General features: G+C 28.5%; 1 protein-coding gene across 4 annotated transcripts in view; it reads left to right on the top strand.

Annotated features, from left to right (window-relative positions):
* Positions 1 to 17620, top strand: part of LOC107444296 (neural cell adhesion molecule 2) — a 765139-nt gene that overhangs the window by 586888 nt on the left and 160631 nt on the right. The gene's annotated exons all lie outside the window — the stretch shown is intronic.

The following is a 17620-nucleotide window of genomic DNA, read 5'->3' as shown; positions in this document are numbered from 1 at the left end:
AATTAAATGATTATATATACAATTTATTACATACTTATATAATTGAATTTCCGTCATTAAACAATCATGTCTGACAGTTAAATAGTATATTCGTAATATTTTATCTATCAAGGTAAATTTTTAACTTATGGTAAAAAATCACTTACTAAACAAACTGTTCGAAGTGAACTAATATAAATAAATGTAACATAAACCTATGTTATTAGAGAAAGTACCAAACCAATACGTTTCAACCACATATAAAATAAAATAAAAGATGTAAAAATAAACGGGCTTGATTGCATTATCACTTCTTCATATGGCATCAACTCTTGAAATAAATGCATTAATGTACATACACCAATATCTATAATTCAATTGCTTATTTTCAAATGATGTAATTTAGTTAGCAACATCAGACGTTTACTTAACATTTCGAATCATTTTAGACATGTTTCTATATTTCGTGCTTGTGTTATCCGGGTTCACTAATTAAGTAGCACAACAATTTGAAATCAATTAATAAACAAAATGTCCTATGTTATATTATGGTTTGTTAAAAATTCATGAAAACGGTTCAGATTAGAGCGACAATTTTTGCAGCTTATTTATTTGACAAGTTATTAACTGTAATTCCCAGATTTCCACCTTTAGAAAAAAACATTCTCAACAGATGGCGCTGCAAATAGTGATCCTGAAAATCAAGAAAAAAGAATTAAAAATCCTATCACAGTTTCGGTTAGAATCATGATCACATTAAGATACATTCATGATTTTAAAATGTCCACCGTCAGTCACAAATATATTTTTTTAAATTTTTATACATCTAACGCAATGGTGAAAAATAACATACAGGTCCATGTGAATGAAATTGTTTTGTATCTAAACTAGAAATTCAAAGAAAAAGTTATGCTTTCTTGATATATTGATTTATTTTCTTATTATTTTTCTTTTTCTTTAACTGTTATTATTTTTCTCTTATAACATTTTGAAAGCCAATAGATTAAATTAGGACACTCGAAATACTGAATTAAATCGCAAACAAAGAGAAATCACCAAAATTTATTGTTTCAATTATGCTTAAATTAAGTTATTCGCATTTAAATATAAGACTAAATAAATAAAGTTTGCCAATAGTATTACTATTTGATACTAAAATAAAGTATCAAAGTAAGGCGTGTTTTATTTTACTTTTCAATTTCGAGTTTAAACAAAGCGATGAAAAGTTTATTTTTGACTCGAAAGCATTGATTCCCCATAATTTCGAAAAAAAAAAACAAATACTGGAAACATACCGAAAATGTAAAATCTTTTTATCTCAAAGTAAAACTCACCTTGCTAAATTAATTGATTTAAGCTTTCCCTTGTGGTCACGCCAAATGTTCTTAATTAAACGCTTTCCTAAACCATTGACTATAAAAGAGGAAGATTTAATTAATTTCACCAGTTTGGAGAATTTTCAACGCTTCATTAAACATCAAATAATGAAGAGGAATCCTGGTAAATAGGTAACTATTTTCAAAAAGTGAAAAGCCATTGTAGACAATAGAATTTAAGTAAAATATTAAAAATGGAGTTAAATGTTATGGCAACTTATCAACTCAAAGGGTTTACCATATTTGGGAAAATATAATTATTAAGAGTTTTGATTTAAATAAATGTTTTTTAAAAATTATTTGGTTAAATTTTGTTGAAAATAAAATAAAAAAAAAATACCATAAAATCTCCTGGAATTTATTCTTATTCAGTGAGACGTCTTTGTAGAGAGTTTTTTTCTTCTTCTTAAACGTAAGCATATTTTCTTACACGCATGCATTCAAATATAATTATTAAGATTCCGTTATATTAAAATAATTAGACGATATTTTAAAGTAAGAAAACCTCTCAGTAAGGATAATAATAACTTTTCTACTGCTAACTTGAACGTTTATTTAAAATCTGTCCAATGTAAAAAAATATTTGATTGCTGCGATATTCTTAGGTATACAGTACATTTTTTTTTGTTTCAGAATGAATGCCGTAAGAGATGTTTTCCTTAAGTTTTTATAATGCAATGTAATTTTCTGTTTGAGAATGCAATTTTATTAAAATAAATTATACTTCCACGATTATCTTTTACACAAAAGTATATTTAACCATTAAATATCTTTCAGACAGTATTGGTAACTTTCGACACCATTACAAGGAGAAACAAGTTCTTGTAAAATTTCCGTATTGTTTCGTAAAAATATTTCTGGTAAAATCGATAGTTATGGATAGTAAAATAATAACTGAAATATACGGTATTTAAACAATTTATTTGAAAATTTTTGAAAATTTGAAAATTTGAGGTGCATATGGTAATAGTTTACCAGAAATTCTGCTTTTAATATTATAGTTCTTACTATCCGATATTTAGTAAAAATTATGAAGTTTGAAAATAAATTAATTTAACTACCTCAAATCGTTTTGTTGACATAATAAATCTAAGGTATCACGTTAAAATCTCCAGATTCTATCATATTTACAAAATTTTATCACATGCTATAAAAAATATATTTTATTGTTAATTTTGCCCAAATTATTCGCAAAATGTTTTTTTTTCTTTTAAATTACCGAGATTTTCGGCTCGCCAATAGAGCCGGAAACATGCTAAAAATCACCATATCCTGTTAGTTTTGACTATACTTTTTCCTCACTGTAGTTTCCTTATAATCTTCTATTTTTTAAATTAAATGGCTACTGTGTCCGTTCTTACTTACATTCTTATATTTGAACTAACCGAACTATTTAATTGAGGAAGAAAAATCATCATCCTTCGTCTAAGTAAATTTTTAAAATAATTGGATATTGCGTTTCCACCGAAAGCAAGTTTTCATGCATTATTTAGTCTTCGTTACGTCTCTGTTTCCGTGTAATGTGGATAATAGAATAGACAAAGTTAAATAATATTGTTTACTATAAGGTTCACTATTAATTAAAAATGTCTCTTTTTTAAGGCAGAAAATTTTCAGACTGCTTTGTACATTATCCATTATAGGCTGTGAGTTAACTATAATTAGAGTTTGTGCTTTGCTTAATCTTTTCTATACCGAAAAAAAAGTATTGTCAAAACTTATGAGGAGTATTGTATAATTTTCTTTATTTCTGGGTCTATGGAAACACAAAAAATCTCCGTAATTTTTATCGAAATGCTTTAGTAATGATTTTATAAAAATTAGCTGTAAAACATGGTTTGATAATATGTGAAAAAAAAAATGAAAAATGTGGTGAAAGGTGGTAATTTTTTCTAAATGCGCATTTAAGTGTGACTTAAAAACCATTCATTTGATTAAATTTGCCTTTCAGTTTTGTATTCTGTGCTAAATATGTGGGAATCAGAACTATAACTTTGGAAAACCAGAATTTCCATTAAACTGTTATCATATGAATTTAAAAATTATTAAATGAATCGCTTATCTATCGTATTTTTTATATTTTTCGCAGAAATGTAGTACTAAACTGTACGATAATTTTAACAGAATTTTTTTCTCCATGTAGATTCTCTTTATAAATGAAGAATGTAATTAAAAAAAACAACAGTCCATGGTGCTTCCACTTGAAACTTGAATTTAATTTTTTTATTTAAGAAATAACAAGAAACAGTTAAGTGAAAGAATTTTTATTAGGGATTAAATCAACGAAATGTGCATCCTCAAATATGATTGGAAGTTGTGTACCCTGAATCATTCCCGGCGGTTTGAGTGTTGAGTTGAAATCTGACATTATTGACTTAATTATCTAAAGAGAATAAATAATTAAAAACTCTAGCTCAAAGATCATATAATTAATGGCCAGTTTATCGTAAAAGTAAAGAAATCTACCAATTCTTAATAAATGTTCAATTTGTATGAGGCATAATAGAAAACGAAAATTTTCAATTTTACTGCAGCTCAAATATTCCCTCTTTGGCTATTTTTTTAAGAAATATAACAGTAAAGCTGTAGCAGATTCTAGCATCGCTTCTTATTTTTTACTCTACAGTGTAAAATTATTTTTAAATTTGAAACTAGCTGAAAAATCTTTAGAAAGTGAAAATCATAATTTAGAAAACAATTACGAGTAACCGTCAAGTCAACTGCTAAGTTTAAGTTATGTTTATTTCATTTAGGTCATCAACCTGATTTTGAGATATTTTTAAACACAAAACTACTAAAATATAAGCCTTGGATAAAACATATGTTTCGAAAATGTAAAAAAAAAGTTTAACATGATACCATTTTTCAAACAATCTTATTTCATTTTGAAAGAAACTATTTTTTCAGTATCTGCGAAGCATATAAATAAAAGATACATTTGCAACACGATTTGTTTTATTTTTACTTTTCCCTACATTAAAATGAATCGATTTCTTAAAACATCATGAAAACTATTACATAAAAGAAATTTTGATACCAACTAGAATAAAATAAAAAGAAAATCGGCTGAAACTCCATGAACATAACTTTTATTTATAAATAATATGCAGCTTTGTTCTTCTTGTGATAGAGGAAAATTACAATATCGTTAAAATATTGTAAGCAAAACAGGCTGCGCTCAATTATGCAAAAAAATAAAGCTCGACTGGCGTAAAAAAATTTAAAAAAAAGTTAGTTGCAAAGTTAAAAAATCAACTATTGAATTTTTCTGACAGAAAACAACAACATAGAGGGGAAAAAATGATAGAAATAAATGTTGCGCTTTTTTCAACGAATTTAGAAAGAGAAAAAAGTAAAGTAACAAAAACATTCATTTGTACTCTCTACTCTTCTCATCTTTTCATTCCTCGTCAAAAAAATAACTTTTTGTACACGGTACATTGTTCACTACAAAGCGAATTATGATCGAGAAAGAAAAAAAAAAGGTGAAAGGAAACGAAAATCGAACTCGCTGTATAGACGAAGAAGAAAACCAAAAAAGAACGAAAGAAAAAAAATGAAACATAATAAGACAAAAGAACATAGGCTTGCATAAACTACGATATTCTAACCTTCCAGCTTTCCTACCTATGTTTAGCGGATGCCATATTTTTCATCCCTTTTCTAATTGAGTCATTTGTTTCTCACAAATCCAGTGACTCGTGTTCAGATGTTAAATGGTTCATTACAAAGACAAAAGACTATTTAAATGGACAGCGCGCTGTTCATTTGCAAATGAAATTGTTATACTCGAAACAAATTATCAGCAACTAATGATCTCATTAAGCATTAAAAACACGTCTCAACGTGTCAGTGAAAAATGGATGAAAGCCAGTTATAATACAGCAGTTCAAATTCCTTGATGATGGATTATCTTGAAAATGGAAGTTTCCGCATTTAAACAGTATTTGTATTTCAATAATGGGTGAGAATTTGCACTTTTGAAAAAAAAATTAATTACATAAACAATCATAGAGTTATTTATAAAAATGTAAATACCTTGTTTGTTTGTTTTTTGACAAAAAGCTTGTTTAATAATTAAAAATTAATCATTAAGAATAATATAATAACATGCATGAAAGCTGAAAAAAATGCATGATAATTAATGGGTTATTAATACAAGTGCATAGTTACGAACAAATTTTTCAATAATAATAACAGCAATCGATGGGTAATTACATACTTGAATAACTTATTATTTCAATTGTTAATAAAAAATAAGAAAAAATAAGTTAATAAAAAATATTAAAAAACGTTTTTAGTTCGAAACCTTTCCTTGCAACTAGCTTTAACTTTATTACGTCCTACATTTTTTCTATCTTCAGATAATTGATACGTAAGCGCAATGATTCCTAACTTTTGCTTCCAGCAACTCTATTGTTTATGGTAAGGCTTATTTATTTAATTTACATCATATTTTATATATTAAGTATTTTTCTTAAAACACTGAAAAAAATTAGAAATAATTAATAAACATGCTTACGTTGCTGATATTAGTTTATGAGCTTTGAAATATTTAACTGACTTTTAAAACTGATACGAAAATAAACGAAACATATAATACATTTTTTGTATTTTAATACAACCTTTGATTATGCGACAATAGTTTTTTTCCCCATTTTGTAAGAATGGAATGATTTTACTCGCTAAAAACCAATTTTATAAAAAAATTGAAATCCATTATCTTTACTTAGTATTTTAATAAAACGCTTAAACATATTTTATGCACATCTTAACACTAGAACAGCAACATTTTGTACTTAGGGGCCAATTTGTCCTGCATAAGAAATTGAAGTTTTTTCAAACTAAATGATTTTTCAATTGGTGAATATTATAGAACATACAATATGTAAGATTTTTTAGAGTTTAAAAAAAATTATCGACTATTTTTTACTAACGCAATGATGATACTACATTATGGTGTAATACTGTATTGCAGGTTATTCTTTCGCAAGGATGCAAGTTATATGTAAGCAAACGGCATGAATATAAATTATATACATTAGCACACATGATTTAAAATGTTAAATTCCAACACTAGTTAGGCATTAGAGTAGGTATATACAGTATATCCGCATGACGTGAAAGTGACATCAAAACATCGACAAATTATTTTCTACCATAGATTATTTTCTAGTATTCGTTTAATTCTGTGCCTTGAGATGTTAAAAGGTATGCTTCTTATATTTTGGAGACTAAGTTTTATCAATTAGGGGCTATTTGATGCACGAAACACAAATTTGTAGTTCTTCAACAAACAGTAGAATAAGTGCGCAAGTAATTAAAGAGGTAAAGAATTAAAACAAAGAGGACAGCAATAACACAAACATTGAAAGGAAATGCAAGATAATTGCAAATTTCAACTCATGTAAATTAATTCCTGGAATTTAATCTCCTAAGCCTGCGTCACATTTGGTACTATTGTAGTAAATGACGGAGCTTGACTTCACTTTGTGCTATTGTTTGCAAACATGTTCGCATGAAACTATTCAGAATTATAGTATTATTTTTCTTTTCCACCTGCATTGTAAGTATTTAGTTTCAATTTTGCAGTGCAAAAGATGAATGTCATTACGAGGATAGGACACTGAAATGAGGATAAAAATCTTCTTTTATTCTAACTTTGTATCCCTGTAAAGTTAGTTTTATTTTTGCTAAAAAAATTCAACTGCAAGTTTTACTGTGTCAAAAACAGTAACTTCACTGCCCCTGGGGGATACTATATTTAGAGTGGGGATACTGTATTTAGAGCCTTATACTTTTTCTAAGGTCATAATATATTTGCCCTTTTTTCAACTTGGAAAAATAGAGATAGCTATTCTAAATAAATAATAAATAAAACAATTTGGAACTTTATATCAGTTGAAATCACAGTTATGCGGCTTGAACGTCATGCTAAAAATTTTCATTATTACTTGAATAACAATAGCTGTACCACAACAATACTGTCTTGTCCAGAATTGTAACAAATAGTAAGAGCTTATAATCAGCATGCACACGGTTTCTTTTAGACGCAATATCGAAATAATAACTCAACAGTAACGAAGTAGCTAAGTAACCTAAGCTACTTTGGCAATCGAATCTAAGATACAATATAATTTCACGAAAGCATTTTTTTTATAAGGTAGACCCGAAATTCTGTTCTTCAATTCAGCTTCATAATGTTCACTGTTCTGTAAAATAAAAAACATGCATGAAACTCCAAAAATGAACAATTACTAATAGGGTTAAAAATGACCCCTTCGGTCATTTTAGGTATTTCCATAACTATTTTTTTTTACCAATAAACAGAAAGACATAAAAATTTGATATAGTATGCTTAGAAACAATTTAGGAAAATTAAAAAATATGATCTTTGAAACTCACGTGTATCTTCTAATTGACATGAGAAATACAGAAAAAGAAACGATCAAAACAGCAGCAATGGCGCACCTTTTGTTAAACGAGAAATGTAACCTTTTTTTATACTCAATTTCAACATAATAAAATATTTTACATACATTTCAATATCCAAAAATTAATAACGAGAAATATGTTGTCATTGTTATTTGTTTATCCTTATTTCAAAGCAGTGAATATAAATCTTTTATAAAAATATGAACTCGCAGCGTTTTATATGTATTGTAAGTTAAATATATATTTTTCAAATGTTGTTGAAAAATAAAATTTCACGCAGTAGTTTTGATTAGTTCCTACCTTTGTTTGGAATTACTAAAAATTGTTACTGGTATGTTTCAAAGATTCAATGCAACATTTTTTTTTTATTATTATTGAGATTTCTACTGTCAATGATTATGCTTTTAGATTTTGCTTCATAAATTAAAAACCAATTTTATTCGATGAATTTTATTAAACACGTAAGGTTTTCAATTCTGTAAAATAAAGGTGAGCCGGGATGGCTTAGCATATACAGCGTTAGACTTTCAATGAAGTTAACCGGGTTCGAATCCCATCTATGACTGGTTGATACGAATACCGCATCCGGTGTGCACCAACCACACTGAGGAAAAAATGTCCTCAGTGACGGACATATCATGGGTTAGAGTCCTCTTGCTGTCAGGCTAACTGTGAGAATTTTTCATGGTTTTCCTCTCCATGTAACTCAAATGCGGGTTAGTTCCATGAAAAATGTCTTCCGCGAAAGCAAATTTCTCTCAATACTTAATCCAGGAACTTCCTTGTCTTCAGGAGCGGGTTCAAAATTACAAGGCTGCGGAGTAAATCAATAGTAGTGGTAAATAAANTATAGTATGCTTAGAAACAATTTAGGAAAATTAAAAAATATGATCTTTGAAACTCACGTGTATCTTCTAATTGACATGAGAAATTCTAATTGAATTGACAAATCAATACCTCTGGAAGTACTGATCCAGGAGTTTCCTTGTCTTCTGAATTGGTTCAAAATTACAAGGCTACAGAGTTGAACGTTAGTAGTCGTAAATCCATGAAATTGGGTCGGCTGTTCAACGACGGTTATAAAGTAAAATAAAAAATAGTAGTGGTAAATAAAAAAAATGGTTCGGCTGTTCAACGACAGTTGTAAAATAAAAAAAAAATACATAAAACAAGGGAGAAATATAATTTAATAATGAAAAAACATGGGAAATAAATTTGAGAACGTATTTTTATTGAACCCATTTTTATTGAACCCATTTGTATAAAACATTTTAATTTATTGTCTAATTGATGAAACAAAAAAAAAGAAATTTTGAAACATAATTTTTGACAACTGAGAAACTGAAAAATTTATTTTACAACTTATATACAAGGATTATATTTCCGGAATTTTTTTCAGATATTAGTGTGTTTTTTTTTAAAACTTAGAAACGAGACTTATTTTATAATTTTGATGTTCAGTCTACATAGATGATAAAATATCTATAAGAACGTAAAACTTTTTAAAAAATAATAAAACTTTATCTTTTTGATATATAGGAAGTACAATAAAAAAAACTTCAGTCCGAAGCAGTATTGCACATAGGTTTTGATGTTATTCGTATTTATAGTATGTTCGCAATTAGACATAAATAGAATTTAAACATTTGTTTAATAGCCAACTCAAACTTGTTTACTTTTATGTAAGTAAATTCATTAAAAGCATAATTGATGCACGTCTGTCAAAAAAAGTATTTTCAAATTCACATTAAAAATATAATAAATGCACGTGTATAACTAAAAAAAGATGCAGTATTTTTATCAATACTAAGTTTTACTTTATGAACAAAACAGTGACTCGATATTTTATGTAATGGACAATATTGAACCATTGTTAAGTCAGCTGCATCAAAATAATCTTTGAAAGTTTCCTTTAGATATTAATGGAAATCAAATTGTGAAACTGTCGTGACTTTTGTTTAAAATTCTTTGAAATTTTAAAAGTATTTTAATGTCCCAATAAATGTATTACAAATTACTCTAAATTTGCTAGCTTGTGCTACTCTAGTTTCTTTTAACAGAAGCATTTAGATAAGCAATTCCTTCTATTTGGACTAGCAGTAGCAAAGCTAATCTTTAATTACTACTTTAAAAGGGAAGTAATGGAAACTCAAAAGTCAATAGAGTGATCAAAGACTTTTCCAAACTAAGATCGATAACTACAAATGCACACACGGATTCTGTCGAACCATCGAAAAGTCATTTCCCTTTTTTAAGATCTCAATTGGAGAAGATATATTTGAATAGCGAATACTCGTTGATGACTTTTTGATGCAATGTAATGATGATGATGACACTGCGCTTGTTGTCTGTTCCATTTTATTTCTGTGTAAGCCTCTTTATACGAAGAAAAAGAAGGCCTTTTTCCGTATGTTACAAAATTGTGGAACAATTTCAACATCATTTTATTTCTTTTTGAAGTCTAAAAAAATTTGAAGGAGCAATTTAATGTCAATATTTCAGAAGCCAGCTTGTTAGCAATCAAATGGATTGTGAAAATAATAAGTCGTAGAAGAAGACATTTTGAAAGAAACTTGTTAGAAAGTAATAAAGATGAAGTTGAACTTTTGTTTTTCTTTATTCTCGAACTGAAGTTATTTAAATTCCATGTCTTCATTTTTAAAAATGTTATTATTTATATTTCTTTTAGTATTAGAAAACTTTTCTCCAAGGAGGTACCGAGTGCAATAGGCTAATCGAGCTTTATTCGAGAAGATCGTGCTTTCGAAAGTTTTTTAAATCAATTTTATAATTTGAAACTAAGTCATAAAACAGTTTCTACATTTGAATAAGTTTTATCATTATATTTCTGAAATAATAAGAAATAAATCAACAGTATATTTTCCAAAAAAGTGACGAATTTCATTTGATAACATTGTTTTTTAAGTTATTTAAAAACTCATAATCAACTCTGATACATTACACATCTGTGTAACATTTACACATCTGTGTAACATTGAATTTCAATATAAATTACCATTATAAATTACCATATAGAATACCATTATCTATTACAATAAAAATGTAAAAATTCTTAGTTTTAAAATATTTCCAAAGAATTAGAGTATTTTTTTAAAATTCAAAATACCAGAATTTTCAATTTTTATTTAACTTTTGTAAAAGCACTTTTGGTATTAAAGATATCTTTGGGAATTTTTATATTGTATAAACTGGTCATTTGATAACAGTGTGAAAGCTAAGTTAGCATATATCGTGTGCCTACTAGTTGGAAAGATATCTGAATCACATCAAATAGTGAAACAACTGAAATAATTTAAAAATAATGGCAATCATTGTGACCTGCAAAGTAAGTAAGTAAAAAATGTGTTCAACAACTGAAATTATCTATTTAATTTATGTCATTGCACTTCTCGATTCGGAAACTGACATCTGTTGTAATCTATGAATGGTAGTCATTGTTATTTGAAGTAATCTGTGTTTCACTAAGCTTTCAGATACTATAAAAGAAGTGCAAAATGATCACTCGTCTGTTGGTTAAAATATTACAAAGTGTGTGCTACCATTGAAAATGTCAAAAAATGCGAACAACCAGGAGTAATTAGATTTTTTAGGGGATAAAAAACTGCCCATTGGTAGATATTCATTAAGAAATTCATATAGTGCATTGCTCAACTATGAGTGAAGATGTAAAGTGTCAGTATAGATGTTTTAAAAAGGAAGATCAAATATTCATGAAAGTGGGCAGCAGTCTGTCATAAAATGGAATCATATTTATAATTTTTCGGTAATTTTACAATTCCGGTGTTATTTTTCAATTGTTTTGTGTAAGATAGTCACTGAATTAAAAATAAGTGGTGTCCCGTAGTGGTAAGACAAGGTTCCCAGCAGATCACAAAATTCAAGCATCACTGGCTGCGGTCAGTGTGCAGGTGGGTGACCACTGGGATCAGTCTGCGTAGGGACCATGGGTGTGCGGTATGGATTCTCGTTAAACTGTTCTACCGTAAATTGCTCGACTTAGCGCGCAGGCCGTCGGGCTACCGAAGCGGGGTTGCCCTCTCTCTGCAGAGGGTCGAAATTGTGATGGCATGTCTTCGGATCATCCTCAGGGATGCGTACCAAACCTTCGCCAATAGCCTATTGTGCAGCTCGAGTGACGTAAATAAACTACAACTACAACAAAAAAATAATCTTCTGGATGTTTTTTACTCGATGAGTACTAAAAATTTTGACGATTGTCTGCAAGACAGATCAAATAGGTACTGTTTCAGCAGTTATTTACGGAACTGCAATGAAGATTTTGTCTAACATAACAGTGAGTAGCAACGAAACTTGGGCATCAAAAATGTATGATGTTGAAAAAGCAGCACCAAATAGGAGGGATCCATATTGGTTTTCTGAAAGTCTAAGAACAATTTTCTCGTCGAGAACAGTTCTTTATCATTGAGAATGTTTATGATCACTGAAATTTGATATGCCAAGGAAATATTTCCTGTTGCAAATGTAAAACGTGGTACAACAATCGATTCCGCAGTTTACTGTGATCCGTTGAAAGAACTATACAGATCCATTCATAAAAAAAGAAAGAAAAAACGTTGTATGTTTGTGAGATAATAATTGCTGCGATAATAATTGCTGTGCGATAATAATTTCTTTCACTTCTCGAAGAATTGATGAACACAATCTATTTTCTCTCTAGACAAATGGAACGTCTTTAATCATCCCCACGCAAACCGGACTTGGTCTTCATGATTATCATATGTTTATTCTTTTAAAAAATGTCTATGAGCTCAGCATTGGGATTGAATGTACTACATGGTAACTATTTTAAAAGATGGAAGGTAGTTTTATCTTTAAAATCTTATTGAAAAAACATATTAAACCATGTCTTGTTTTATTCACAACAAAACGGAGATTATCTTAGAAATACACTCATCATAATTTATTTTTTACAATTTTTAAGTAAGTAAAAGCACTATAGTTAAAAACGAGTTCTAAAAAAATATACTTTGTCTTTAATGATTTTATCATCACTTAAACAACTGTTAATTCAATAAGTTATACATAAGTTATACAGTGATGTATCATTAGCAAATTAAATCTACTTTAAAGAACATCCTCAATGAATCAATTCACATGTAAAGCCCGTTCACTATCATAAAAAATCAGTTTTAAAATCTCAGCACGTATTTTAGCATTTTGAGATTGCATGGTCAGTTCCATAAAGTAGCTTCAAAAAAGAAAATGGAAAAGGATGATTCTTCAACAATAGAAAAAAAACTTGATATTTTTTCCCTTTTTATCGAGATCCATTACCATTTTTTTCCCCTTTTTAGGATGCATCAAAAAGGACTCGCATCGATCTTCTCAAAATACAAGAATAATTCTCCTTCAGCTCTTGTGTTTTGTGGCTCGTGTTTTTGTATTCTCGTATACCGATTGACCGCAGCTGCTCAAATCACTAGACCCATTAGAGAAAACAGTTTCGATCATTTTTCGCATCTTTAACCGTATTGTACTAAAAGCTGTGCCTCTCTTTATTTTATCTTTCAAATACTTTCCTCTTTTTATCTTTATGCAATGAAGAAGAAGATTAATTTTTGCTTCGGCATCTAAATAGAAAGATATATTCCATGCCAAATTTTCTTTTTACGTTGAATTACTATTTTTACATTTAGTTTTTCTTTCCCTAAATTTATTTTGATTGTTTTCATCATCAAACAACTACGCGTTGAATGGAAAGAGATAGAATGTAAACTATCTCCAAGGCAAAATGCTGACTAAAATATTGTTATGTTAATTTGTTAGTGAAATATTTTAAACAAGCTTCGATTTATAAGATATTGATATATATATATGTGTATATATATACTGGCAATCTTTCTGCGAAAACATTTTTAAATCATTCTTGAAAAATTTTCTGTCCATGTAAGTTGATCTGATTTTGCTACTCGCTTTATAGTCCCCTTTTTAATGTTTTTTCTTTTTATTTCATTTTATTCTCTGTTTTTACATGTTACTTATTTTTACTTTTTGTGATCTATTTTATTTGTTGTTATTTTTATAAAGAAATTTTTTAGTGCTCCTCACACTATTGTATTAATATATTTTGCTTCGGCTTTATTGATACAATATCAGTAAGCCCACTGTTTTGCGGATATAATCGTGTGGGCTGAAGAAAAGATTATATCTTTTTTTTTCCGGTTTTTTAAATAAAATTTAATTCTTTTTTTTTCTGAAACTGTTGTTTGTTATTTTTTTACTTATTATCCCCCCCCCTCCTTTTTTTTCATTTGTCTATTATTTTTCTATGTTTTATTCTTCATTTTGAACATATATAATATATCTCCTGCATTCAAAATTTTATTAAATTTAAAAATAATATGGAATATAANATATATATATATAAAGAGAGAGATTGATTGATTAATTCTTGAATTGCAGTTTTATTTTTACTTTTTTAATAACTTTTCGGTACTCTGAATGCTTTTATGAATAGACACGTTATGAATAGAATTCAATTAAAACAAAAGCTTTAGTCTGAAGTTATTAATTGTAAAGCCATAATAAGAAGTTGTTTTTAATGGGTTAAGTTTAAAAGAAAGAAAGATTAACTTTAATAACAATTTAACAAGATGTGTTTTGTAGCTGGAGTATTTATCTTATTGAAAAGAAGTTGATCCTACCTACTAAAAATACTTGATTCAAAAACGAAATGCAGTCCTTTTCATAATTTAAATATCTATTTCAACCTACATGAATAAAATGTTTCCTTCTGAAATTATTAGATAAATAATTATTATTTTTTTCTAAATATTTGTTCATATTTTCTAACACGTAAGTAAATTAAATATTATTCTTTTATATTTTTTGTCTCCTAAATTAGGTTTATGCTGAGGTTTATGGTTTTCAGGCATTTCGATGTTTAGATTCAATAGTTTATGATTATCTTCAATATTCAGGTTCTGTTCTGAATTGGTGCACAAATTTAGTCAGGAACACAGTCTATGAATTCAGGGAAGCATATTCTTTCAAAGGTGATTTACAAAGCACTATTTTTCTCCACGACTATCGAAAGTGGAGATAGCCTGATTGGTATGGTGCTTGGCCCATGTAGAAGAGTTCAATCCCTGTCGGTCAAAGACTCCCAGTGTAGTAAGTTGTGACTGGAGCACGTAAAATCGTTCTGGCCTAAAAGTTCAAGTTCCCATAACAAATCAATACCTCTGAGGGTACTGAATTGGGGATTGATAATATTCTCTGGTTCAGGTCAAAATTGTGATATGTGTATAAATGAATGGATGTATAAATTAAAAGTGAATGTGACATGTGTGTGTGTGGATGTTTTCTTATTCTTGTCCACAGATAGCACTTTCGAAAAAATGAAACTCCCCCTCTGTCTTAAATATGCCTGGATTCACCACGCAGACTTGCTGATATTTGGAAGTGGCATTAGAAACAATATAACACCTACTTTACAAAGAAAAGATGTATGAGATAAAGGCTGTCATAACCAATTTAAATTTTCTGCTTAATATTAGTTTTAGGATTTGATCCCGATTAAGATATCATTAGAAATTCTTTCATACATTTTAATGAAGATATCACGTGGTACAGTAGAGATAGAGACACAGTTGTAAAACTATTTATTTGTTTTAAGTCAATATAAAGATTTGATAGACTATCCAATTTGTTAACTACATATATATTTCAAAGTATTGCAGGGACGAGACAACAAATAATGTATAAAATATATCTCCCGGGTACATCCATTTTAACTTTTTATTTAGTATTAATCTCAGTTGTAAGCTCTGATTTAACTCTATTCTGCTGTCATCATTCGTAAGAATATCTTGTCATTAAAATTTTAATTACACTATATACAGTTTGTAATTAACCTATTCTAATTATTAAGCAATATTTGAAGTAGAAATAATTTGAATAAGTCAAACATTTTTCACTGTTTTTTCCTCCATGACAGTATTGACCTTTAAAGGCATAAGTTTTATTGGGAAAAAGATTGAAAAACAGTCCACATTCATTTATGTCAAAAATGTCCTTCGGTTCATAACCTGAAGGAAATTTGTGTAATTTAGCTCTTAAATCTTCTGCTTCTTGTAAATCAATGCTATTACAATATCCTTTAATCGTTTTATAAACTAATCAAGCTCGGTTTTTATCTGATCAACCATCTATTGGAGGGCGTGAAATCAACGCTCAATTGCTCCGCATTCTCTAAGGCTTTCCCTCTAAGAATAGTTCTGTTGACAGGAGTGTTCGCGGATCTTGCTTGTTTAAACCATATCAACAGTTTTCCTTCAACATCTTCGTTTGATCCAGTTTTCACTTTTTATTTTATTTTCTGGGATGCACCGGAACAAAATGTTTCTAAATGTCTATTATGTATCTTTCGCATCTGTCATTGAAGGGGTGGGGACAGTAGTATAGTGCATGAGTCATCTGGCTTCCTGATTTTCATTTATGGTGGACATAACGTCCTAGTGATTCCCCACATTCTTATCAGTTTTATTATTCATCTGTCAATTCCCATTCCTTTACTCACACCTGTTCCCGATTAATCACCTTCTTTTGTGTAATGGACAAGCAAGGAAAGTCAGTGGTCTTTTTTTAATTTGGCATAGTTTACGTACCTATTTTTGTGACGGAAAGGAAAAACTAAATAATACATTTTAAATATAAAGTAAAAAAGAAAAAAAAATGGTAGGGCGTGAAAACTTCTTAAATGGGAACAGAAACGTCTAATAAAAGGCAAATTAAGCATAATAGTATTTGATTTTTTTTTTTTTTTAAAAAATAACTTCTTAGGAGGGAAAACTTTTTAAGCAGGAACTTCTTAAACGGGTCACACTGAATTCGCAAAAATTTGAAGCTCTTATGCAGGTAAATATAGTAGAGTTGAATTATACAAAAAAATGAACAATCTGAAGCAAAAATTTCGAACCTTGTCTTTGTAAATTAAATTATTATATGAATTTAACTATTATATTTCTTAAAAAAAATATAAAAAAAGTTAATACAAAGTTTTAAAAAAAATGCTTGAAAATAAATATATCTAAAATGAACGACGTATTTGCGATATAGTATAATAAAAAGTGATCCAAACATTTTATTTTTAACATTTTTACTAATAAATTGAATGCCAAATCAATGCAAACAAATAATAGTACAATTATGAAACTACTGTACACGTACCATTTTAAAAAACATAAAACACCCTAAAGAACTCAAATTGAGCAATTATTAGAAAATATTTATGAATGACGAAGTTGAAAAAAAGCTGTAAAATTTGTATTTTTATTTATACCATTTTGATTTGCATTTATTTAAAAATACATGGTTGGAATGCAGCTTTACAATTTATTTTGGGAGATTAGGTTTACAATTTAGATGATATTTATTTCATACGTATTATGCAAAACGAAGGAAACATGGGAATTCTAGTAACAACCCTATTTGACACATGGAAGAGAGTTTAATCATTTAGAAAACTCCAGTGAATGACCATGTAATTTATCCCGAAAAACAGCTTAATTTTAATAACATGATACAAGAAAAATGGGGAAAGCCTCATTTTAAATTAAAATTTCTTGAAATAAATTAGATCAATCCATCTTTTGCTGTTCATTTTCTAATATTCGATGCTGTTCACTTTATTTCTTTGTACACCTGGTAGTTAAACTCACATAACTTAATAATTTGAAGTTTGTCTTCGTGAAAATAATAACTCTAAGTTGCTAAATAATCACTTCTAGTGCTGAAATAGATAAATTTGCGATAGCAATTTATCATCAATCTTCAAAATTTACGTG

This window comes from Parasteatoda tepidariorum, chromosome 5 (genome assembly GCF_043381705.1).
Source record: "Parasteatoda tepidariorum isolate YZ-2023 chromosome 5, CAS_Ptep_4.0, whole genome shotgun sequence".
Taxonomy (NCBI): Eukaryota; Metazoa; Arthropoda; class Arachnida; order Araneae; family Theridiidae; genus Parasteatoda; species Parasteatoda tepidariorum.
The sequence above is the reverse complement of the archived record's forward strand: the minus strand, read 5'-3'. Positions and strand labels throughout refer to the sequence as shown.